Source organism: Ictalurus punctatus, chromosome 9 (genome assembly GCF_001660625.3).
Source record: "Ictalurus punctatus breed USDA103 chromosome 9, Coco_2.0, whole genome shotgun sequence".
NCBI classification, from domain to species: Eukaryota; Metazoa; Chordata; class Actinopteri; order Siluriformes; family Ictaluridae; genus Ictalurus; species Ictalurus punctatus.
In genome coordinates, this window is record NC_030424.2 from 31,326,806 (window position 1) to 31,338,026 (window position 11,221).

Here is an 11,221-nt window from a genome sequence, read left to right on the forward strand (position 1 = left end):
TCTTCCCTCCATCGGGGTTTGAAAACAAGTGGACCCCCACCAAGGTTCCCCTCGTTCCACTAGTTTGCTGTCTCTCTCTCTCTCTCTCCTCGTTCTCACAGGCCTCTTGCTTTCTCATGTGGAAATGTTTTTCGAGTTATAAACGTTAAATCGCTGTTACGCAGCCGAGTCGTTAAATACAGAAAGTTTCTAATAAAGAAAATAGAAATCAGTTCTACACACGGGCACATGAAATGATCCGAGTAGTTTTCATAGTTTTGATGTTTTGTTGTTTGTTTGGATTAGCGTTGGATAAAGTCACTATGAAAGATAATAATAATAATAATAATAATAATAATAATAATAAACAACTTTATTTTATAAAGCGCCTTTAAAGCAGCTTCTCAAAGCGCTGAAAGACTCAGCAGGGGTAAAAGAGGTCAAAGTTCAACTGTGTGTGTGTGCGTGTGTGTGTGTGTGTGTGTGTGTGTGTGTGTGTGTGTGTGTGTGTGTGTGTGTGTGAAAAGAAAAGGAGAGCATGTGTGTGTGTGTGTGTGTGTGTGTGTATTATAGAAAATATTTATGAAGTGTAATCAATGTGTAACTAACGTTTAGAATTATTACTTAAGTCGAATCTAATCATCAGTATTAGTTGAAAAGCATAATCTCTATGTTTAATTGATATTTAGAAACATAATCTAAATCCATACAACTCTGTTTGATCAAATTCTATTCTGACGTGTACAGAGTTAGGTGAATTCTGTGTCTCACTGAACAGTAATAGTTTTCAGCCTGCACCTTTCCGCACAGCAATACACTGACATTAGATGTTTATTATTTATTAAGATGTTTTCAGATAAATACTTGCGCGGTTTTCCTACGAGTCGCCTGAGACGGGGTTTGTCCTCATAAAAGCTCCTCCAAATCATGAACTAAATTAAGAAAAGAGGGTTTTTAGATCTTAAAAAATGAAAACTGCTTGCAGAATATGTGTGTGTGTGTGTGTGTGTGTGTGTGTGTGTGTGTGTGTGTGTGTGTGTGTGCGTGTGTGTGTTGTAGTGTTTTTGAGCAGTGTGTCTGCGGTGTCCAAGTGGAGAGAAGGACTCGGGAAGGACCGAACACTGAGGAATGTGCGCTGACACTTAAAGATTAAGAGTCTTATTTTACAGTGAAGTTTTCAACAGCCTCAGGACAGAGTTTACACTCTTTACTCTTTTTTAGAGAGAATAGAGAGGGAATAGAGAGAGGGAATAAAGAGAGAATAGAGATAATAAAGAGAGAGAATAGAGAGAGAGAATAAAGAGAGAATAGAGAGAGAGAATAGAGAGAGAGAATAGAGAGGGAATAAAGAGAGAATAGAGAGAGGGAATAGAGAGGGAATAAAGAGAGAATAGAGAGAGAGAATAAAGAGAGAATAGAGATAATAAAGAGAGAGAATAGAGAGAGGGAATAGAGAGAGAATAAAGAGAGAATAGAGAGAGAGAATAGAGAGAGAATAGAGAGAGAGAATAGAGAGAGATAATAGAGAGAATAGAGAGAGAATAGAGAGAGGGAATAGAGAGAGAGAATAGAGAGAGATAATAAAGAGAATAGAGAGAGAGAATAGAGAGAGGAAATAGAGAGAAATAATAAATAGAGAATGGAGAGAGAGAATAGAGAGAGAGAATAGAGAGAGGGAATAGAGAGAGGGAATAGAGAGAGAGAATAGAGAGAGGGAATAGAGAGAGATAATAAAGAGAGAGAGGGAATAGAGAGAGGGAATAGAGAGAGATAATAAAGAGAGAGAATAGAGAGAGGGAATAGAGAGAGAGAATAGAGAGAGGGAATAGAGAGAGATAATAAAGAGAGAGAGGGAATAGAGAGAGGGAATAGAGAGAGATAATAAAGAGAGAGAATAGAGAGAGAATAGAGAGAGAGAATAGAGAGAGATAATAAAGAGAGAGAATAGAGAGAGAGAGAGAGAATAGAGAGAGAGAATAGAGAGAAGGAATAGAGAGAGAGAATAAAGAGAGAGAGGGAATAGAGAGAGGGAATAGAGAGAGATAATAAAGAGAGAGAATAGAGAGAGAATAGAGAGAGGGAATAGAGAGAGAGAATAAAGAGAGAGAGGGAATAGAGAGAGGGAATAGAGAGAGATAATAAAGAGAGAGAATAGAGAGAGGGAATAGAGAGAGATAATAAAGAGAGAGAATAGAGAGAGAGAATAGAGAGAGAGAATAGAGAGAGGGAATAGAGAGAGGGAATAAAGAGAGAGAGTGATAGCGAGGGAGCGAGTGTTTATAGCTGCTATAACGTAAGTGAGAACAGGAACTCACTCGCTTCATGAATATTAAATGTAACTATAAACGGATAAAAAGTATGATGTGTTGTTCATTAATAAATAAAAAAAGTAATTGTGGGTAAATGGCTGTGGTGTAAGAGGAATAAACCACCGGGGGTCGTTCTGTTAGAGGAAAATAATCCGACAAAAACGGGTAGAAAGAGGCAGAAGAGAGAGAAAGAGAGAAAATAGAAACTGACAGGAAGGAATGTGGAAATGAAAGAAGCGCGGAGTTATGAGAGGATTTCAGAACAGGAATACAAAAAGTTAAAGCCTCAGGAAGAACCCGAAGGATTTTGGAATAAAAGAGAAAATAACAAAGAAATGAAAAGTTGAACGAAAGAAGCAAACATGTTTACATTATGCAAATGACCTTTGCTTGGAAGTCTCATTACAGCTGAAGCCGTCTTTATAACAACCTGATTCTGGTCATACTCAAGTCTTCTCTCTCTCTCTCTCTCTCTCTCTCTCTCTCTCTCTCTCTCTCTGTGGGTGCTAATCTTCCTCTGCAAGCTCTTGACGTGCACGTCGCGGCGTGGCCGTCTCTCTCCGTCTCTCTCCGTCTCTCGGCTCGTCTTTTCGAGATGCGAACGCAATCAAGCGGGCGTCCAGCACCGTCCTCGAGGATGATTACGGCGACCTCGCCGGCCGCTAATGACGGGGGACAGAATAATTGTGAATGAGATGCGAGCGGAGGCTGAACCGCGTTATTGAAATTTCAACCCCGGCGATCTGCGAGTTTCGGAGAGCATCTATGATGACTCGCGTCTCATCAACACGCTCGCTTTCCTTTTAGACGGATTTAAAGCGCTCCCACAGAGTTCCACTCCCGAGAACCGACGGAGAGAACGCGTGAGATTCAGACAGGTCTGAGTTTCACGGGAGGATTTTCCATCCACACTGGAACTGTTAGCCAGATGGAAAAGTAGCTAGCTAGCATTGCGCTTCCTAGCTAGCTACCTCTCATATACGCTCGTACGGAAGACTCGCTAATCCTGAAGAGCGATAACGCACAGGATACTGCGTAGAATAACACACAAAACACAGTATAGTTTCACAGGGAAAGAAGAAAAGAAAGAAAGACAGTGTATCTGAATTTTTTAATAGTTTTTTCCCCGTCTCTTGCGGCAGGAAAAGTGCCGCGCTTTTCAGTCCCTCCGGGATTTCGCGATGGGAGAAATCGACGCTAAATCAAGCAGACACCGCAATATTCGGAGGAGTTTGCAATTTTTCAAAATCATTCTTCAAAAGCGACGTCATCACGACGCTCGTTCAGCTAAACGCTCTCATTTACCAACAAACGTCACCGCGAAAGGCCGCGCAAAACAAGCCGTTTTCCAACGTTACGCTAGCGTTGGCTAAGTGGAAAACACCCTGATTATATTATATCTCACATAACCGAACTCGAAACATGCTCCATGTTCCCGTGACGCCTCGTCAGCGCGTCTTTCTATCGAGAAAGTCAAAACATCAAGAGATCACCCCTAACGTGAGATGCAAGGGGGCGGGGCTTGCAGGGAGAGTATAAAAAAACAGCTACAGAACTGTCAATCATTCCAGATTCATATGTCAGCTGGCTCGTCTGATGTTTCTATTGGGGAAAATAAAGAAGATTCTTTCGGTGTATTTTCCGCATGATGATGATGTTGAAATGCAGTGTGTCTACACAAGTGGGCGTGGCCTCCGTTTTCGCTATCGCTATCGCCATTCGGTGACATTTTGCGAGTTTCTGGAACATGTTCGAGGTCCAGATTTTTTTCCCGTCCAAAGTCATACGGTACACGGTGAGCTTCGTGACTATTCCAGTCTCCATAGCGATGAATTCTGCGTTGGAGTCGTTCTCCTCGTGAAGCGGACGGTCGGTGAGCCATCACCGTCGCATCACATCTCTGCTTCCTGTCCTTGATGAAACTCTCTCATGCCATCCTGCCTGAAGAAAAAAACCCACAATATGTGTGTAATCTCCAGGTTTAAAATTTCTGTGTGTTTGTGCAATTCAGTCCTTTCAGCTTTTCCAAGGTCACTTCCAACACCTCGGTGTTTTCGCAGATGAACGAATGTTTTCAAATCGGTGGCGAATTTCGTGGCACTGCAGCCCGACGAGGACAATACGCATACAACGTACAAGGTCTTCGCAGTCCATCAGTAAAAAAAAAAAACCCCAAAAACAACAAAAATAAAATAAAAAAACAACCTTTAAAAATTTATTCCAAATCACAGAAGAAAAGCAAAATACAATTTGAAAGTTATAACTGCTTTCTGGAACAGCTCGCTATATTCATTATTCGTATTTTCACATAAGGTGAGTGTGCCCTCTAGGAGGCGCTGTCGTGTGAAATGCACCAGGAGTTACTGAATTAGACAGTCCTAGGGCCATACGTCTAAGACCCTATGTTTTTGTGACAGCGCCACCTGCTGAACTGGAGAACCACAGTCCTCGGACCGCATTTCTAGGACCTGAGTTTTGGAGGACCACCAAATTCCAATTCCACCAAATACTAACTATTGATAGTTTTAAAGGTTTATTACATCCAAATACTACTTTCATTCTTGCAGTGCAACTTGCTTGCTAAGTGCTGCATGTTCAGCAGTTCGTGTGACTAATTAGCATAATAAACTCATCAGGTAAAATAAAGGAATCGAATGCTCCGGCCTTTTCGTCTCAACCACATATTTTACAGTACAGAGGCGATTGAATAGAGTTAGTGAAATTGAATAGAGCGAGATGCAAGAAATCCGAATAGAAATCTGAGCGGTTGAAATGGATCTTTAAAGGGTTTGTACTTTGCTCAACGCGTGTTTTCTTTGATTCCATGTTGAAAATGATTTTGTAAGTGGAATTTTCTGAAAAGGCCACATGGCACAGCAGCCATGGAGTGATCCATGGCTAAGGAGCTAATTAAAGAGGCTAAAGCTAATATTTGTGTGTTAATGGAATAGTCCACCTCCCCCATTTTGTCACAAAATGGACCAACCGAACAATTCAATTAGAAATTCTTGTCAGAAATGATCAGCGTAATTCTGGCTCTAATTGACCATATTATCACAACCCTGGCAGATTTGATAGCTTTCCAATTAGTTTTAATGCGATTTTTATGTTGAATATACGGGAGATACATGGAATTTATGGAATAAACAGATAACGTTTTAATGTTTCTCTAAATTCATCTCGCAGACATGCTGAAAAAGAGTGCACTGATAGAGGGAGGAGAAACGAGAGCCATTTACTGTCAGATTAACACTGGCTTTAAAACGACAGCAAGACTAAGGCAACAAGACGTGAAAATGTCTCCCAGAGGTATTTATGAGAACTGGACCGTCTCAGAGGGGTATTTGGGGAAACTGGATCTTCTCAGAGGGGTATTTAGGGAAATTGGACCATGTTACAGGGGTATTTAGGGGAACAGGACTGTCTCAGAGGGGTATTTAGGGAAACAGGACTGTGTTACAGGCTATTTATGGAAACTGGATCTTCTCAGAGGGGTATTTAGGGAAACAGGACTGTCTCAGAGGGGTATTTAGGGAAACAGGACTGTCTCAGAGGGGTATTTAGGGAAACAGGACTGTCTCAGAGGGGTATTTATGGAAACTGGATCTTCTCAGAGGGATATTTATAGAAATTGGACTGTCTCAGAGGGGTATTTATAGAAATTGGACCGTGTTACAGGGGTATTTAGGGGAACAGGACTGTCTCAGAGGGGTATTTAGGGAAATTGGACCGTGTTACAGGGGTATTTATGGAAACTGGATCTTCTCAGAGGGGTATTTATGGAAACTGGACCATATCAGAGGGGTATTTAGGGGAAGTGGACTGTTTTACAGGGGTATTTATGGAAACTGGATCTTCTCAGAGGGGTATTTAGGGAAATTGGACTGTCTCAGAGGGGTATTTATGGAAACTGGACCACCTCAGAGGGATATTTATAGAAATTGGACTGTCTCAGAGGGGTATTTATAGAAATTGGACTGTCTCAGAAGGGTATTTATGGGAAGTGGACTGTCTCAGAGGGGTATTTATAGAAATTGGACTGTCTCAGAGGGGTATTTATGGGAAGTGGACTGTTTCTGAGGGTTTTTTATTGAGAACCGGACAGTCTGTAAGGAGTATTCAGGGAAATAGAGCTGGTTATAAGGGGGTATTTTGGGAAATAGAACTGTCTCTCAGGGGTATTTAGAGGAATAGGATATGGAGTATGGAGTATTTGGGACAATAGAACCTTTTTCCAGAGGAACTTTAGGGTAATGAGACTGTCTCTGAGGGTATTTAGTGGAACAGGATGGTCTCAGGGGCATTTCGTGGAATAAGACCATGTTTGAGCCGTATTTAGGAGCATAAGTGTGTTGCTCGGTTATTACAGTCAGCCGTGTTTCCTCATTATGAGCTGTTAAATGTGTATTACTCGTTATAAACGAGTAAAGACAAACTTTAAAAAATTCACTGAAACCCATCTGTCGTTAGCGTCATTGTTTTAGCCGCTTACGCTATGTGTCAAAGCTTTAATGAATTCCTGAGGATTTTGAGTCACGTGTAGCTTCTGAGTTCAGCCTTGCTAAAATATATAAATAAATAAATATATCTTGCCATCAGAGCGATAATAAAACCACAATTACAAACCTTTTCAAGACGGTGAGCGCTTGACGTTTTTCATTTAACAAACCGTAACATGAGGCAATGCAAGAAAAATATTCCAAGCATGTTTCAGAAAATGAAAAAGCATCCGTACGGTGAGAAAGGGCTGAAACATTCAACGCACTGACTTGTTGACTTTAAAAAAGAATAATGACGGTGATATCTGATTTCTGACAGAATGTCGCCTTGAGTTGTTGGCGTCTCTGGAGCTTTGTTCCACTGCAGAACACACAGTTAACACCAAGACTGGAAATTACACTGAAATGCTCGCGATGTCCCCCTTAGTGGAAATGCAGTTGATCGATTAAGACATGGTCAGCGTTGTGTCATTGGTCCGTTATCTAATGTGTGCACCTGTCCTGAGTTCACCTGGCGAGTAATTTGTCTTTATATTCCCTCATGTTCCTTTCATTCCTGAGCTTTAGTTTCTCCCTCAGTTCAGCGAGACCCAAGAGACTCTGACAAGTGCCAAAAACATAGGGTGTGTCTCAATCGGCTCTCTAGATCCCTACCTCATGAATCAGTGTAGTGACCGAACATCAAATAAAGTTAAAAATCGCTAACGTGAGTAATCATGAGAGGGCTTCGATAACAAGCTTACAGTCCGTCCGCCATTTTGTTTCGAGCTGAGAGGCTTCAGAAAGCGTGACGTCACTTCCAGTAAGGGAACATACCGAGCATCGATGCGGCCTGGTTTTTATGCAGTGCATCGTGGGATTTTTTTTAACGAGCGGACGTTCCAGTGCACTGGAAGGATTTCGCGATTGAAACAGCCCTTAAAATGGCCGCCTCCCTGATCAGTGCCCTGACTACTGAACTGAGGCGCCGATCGAGACGCACCCACAGTCTGACAAAATAACATCAGTGCTTTCCTAGTCATGGAAGCGAATGGCCTACACGTGTTTCCTCAGTCTGCTTTGTGGAGTCGCTCAGCGTCTCAAACAGACTTCCTGATGTGTTTTCAGAGTCTGCTATCTATAAACATGGACAACAGGACAACGTCACAAAGAGAAAAACAGACTGCCGTAAAATCGTAAAATCGTGAAGGTGGTGTTGCATGCTAGAAGTGACTAGGGTGATTTCATTTCATTTCCTGACATGGTCCGAGTTACAGAGGAAAACACAGCCTATAGCCAGCTAGCCATGTTTAGCTCGCTAGTTAACAAGCTTCTTTTTTTTTTTAACTTTAACTCTTGACAACACCAACTCATGGATAAATGACCTCCCTCACATCTGCTATGCTAATTACAGTATTCAAGTACACACACACACACACACATACACACACACACACACACAATAAATAATTTTTCATGTAGACAAAAAGTGCTGAGTCATCCAGGGTTAACTTTACTGTTAAATTTATATCTATGCATTTGACGGCAAAAGAACATAAATAAAGCATAACAAGGATAGAGATTGTACACACACACTCACACACACACTCTTCATCCGAGAGCACTCAACCCTCCCTCAGTCGCTTGGCATTACACACACACACACACACACACACAGAAAGACAGTGATTGCGGGTGACGGAGAGACTCTCGAGGAGGACTGAAGAGGAGTTGAAAAGCTTCTACACTCTTTTATAGCCTCGTCTCACACACTCGGTGTAAAACTATTCTCAAGCTGTGAGTCAGATGAGATTTTACTCTCGATCAATAAATAAATGTTCGCCGACGTAGAAAGAGCTGACACACTGAGATAAATAACATCGTCTGTGAGCAGTACTAATCAGATCCTTTAGCTGTACATTGTTTAGACGTGTAGAATATAGAATAGTGTACGCAATGTAGTATAGTAGAAAGCCATAATGCATCAGTATTCTAACTGTAGTATAGTACATACAGTATTGATATAATATCAGTATAGCTCAGGCCATAACATTAATATAGCCATCGTATTAGTTTAATTTTCTCAGTATAATGTATACTATAGCATTAATATAGCAATAATATATCAGTAGAGTATCAATACTGTAATTTCTGAGAAATATATACTGCAACATTAGTCTAGTATCACTATAGCACAGTACTGTAGCTGTAGTCTGTACTATAATTATATGTAACTGTTAAGTACAACCCCCAATTCCAAAAAAGTTGGGACGCCATGTGAAATGTAAGTAAAAACAGGACGCAATGATTCGCAAATCTCATAAACCCGTGTGTTATTGACAAGAGAACGTATGAAACATATCAGACGTTTAAACTGAGGAAATGTACCGTTTTAGGGTGGGAAATAAGGTCGTTTTGCATTTGATGGCCGCAACACGATTCAAAAAAGTTGGGACGGGGCAAGAAAAGGCTGGAAATGTAAGCGTTAGGAAAAAGAAACAGCCGGACGTTAATTAGTCTTTCAGAAGTAAAGATGGGCGGAGCTTCACCTTTTTACAAGATGTTAATCACATAATACATCTGATCGTTAGTCAAAACATATACTTACAAAGCCAAAGGCGCTCAGTGCCGTGACTCTTAGAAGAGCCTTTGGGGTGAAGTTATCTCCTGGTGATGCAGGCAGAAGAGAGAAATAGAAGAAACGTTATTTTTCCTCAGTGATTATTGACGAATGATTATATGTATGTATTATAAACACGATAAATCACAGATCTATAGGATGACTGCTAGATCGATCACTTACGCAATCAGACGACAGTCGACACTGAAATAAATAGAGAAGAGAATATATAGCCTACAATAACATGTACAAATGAAGTCGTATGAAATTAAAAGATAGCAAATATAAGAAGATGACAAATAAGACGCCATAATAAGGACTGCATTTTAATTCTTGAATTAATTCATTTTATCACCACACTCGTGCTGTTATTACACTCGCATTAAAAAAATAACACATTAAATAAAATTATTGCCTGTTAGCCTGGTGAAAAATTGTGGGAACGCACTTGTGGATTTTTTCCCCCTGTTATTGGAGAAAATACTAATATACAAATTACTCTGATCTCCAACAAAGAACTAATTTTACATCCTTCCATCCACATGGTTTTTTATTTAACTTTTAAACATCCAGCGTGTGTATAGCGCTTATATATATATATATATATACAATTTATTCATTTTAAAATGAGAGAAATGAGGATGCTGATTCATGATTTTCGTCTGCAGAACGAGATGAATAAAACTATAAAATATTGTCATATGACATTTTAATAGGTCTAAAACAATATGCATACAGCCCTATGAGTAATACAAGTTGTGTGCACAATGAACAGAAGTGCAGTCATGAACTGAATTATAAGGCAATGATTACAACTTAATTGTGTGTATAGTGCTTGGTATATAAACCCATCCACACACTGACTGTAGAGACGCAGCACATACACACTCCATTACATCCGTCTTCTTCTTTTACACTCGCGCTACTGCTTTTTCCCTAAACAGTAAAGTACTGCAACTTCACATATACTGTAAGTTACTGTAAACTTCATATAAAATACCCATAATGCAGTGTATATTACAGTAGCTAACCGTAAATAATGTATATGGTATTTCGCAGGGTTTTTTTTTTTACAGTCTGTACTGATAAGCTGTGATAATGTCTCAGACGGTTATTATACTGAGGATTTATCATAAAGTTTGGGTTCTGTTTGTAAACGTCGCGCATCTTCGTTTCCAATATTCCATATTACTGCTCCGTTTGGTAAAAAGCTCCTGGTGGATCAGTTATTCTGAAGCTGAAATACTCAGTGGAAGCGTTTCGTTTCGTTCCATTAGCGTGATTGATGGCGCGCTGTTTGACGCCAGACCCGAGAGGAAGGATGCGGGAAGGATTTTAGCCAAATTGTCTGTGTTAATATAATGGTTTTTCCTCCTGTCGAGTCTCAGTGCCGATACTGTATACCACGAGGACCTGTCTTTGAGTTCATGCAGACGTTATGATGTCACAGTTATTATTTACATATACATTTACATTTTACGGCATTTGGTCGACACCCTTGTCCAGAGCGACTTGCATTTTTCTCATTTATACAGCTGGGAGGTTGAGGGTTAAGGGCCTCGCTCAAGGGCCCAACAGTGGAAGTTAAGTGGTGCTGGGATTTGACCTCATGACCTTCTGATCAGTAGTCCAACAGCTTATGTAACAGAGTTACGTAAACAACTCTGATTTACATAAAAATGATATAATTCTATTCTAGAATTACATTATCACTATTCTAACAGTGTCTGTAATAATACAGCGCCCTCCGTTAATATTGGCACCTGTGGTAAATATGAGCAAAGAAGGCTGTGAAAAATTGTGATCCTGAAAATATTCAGAGAAATACTCTGCTC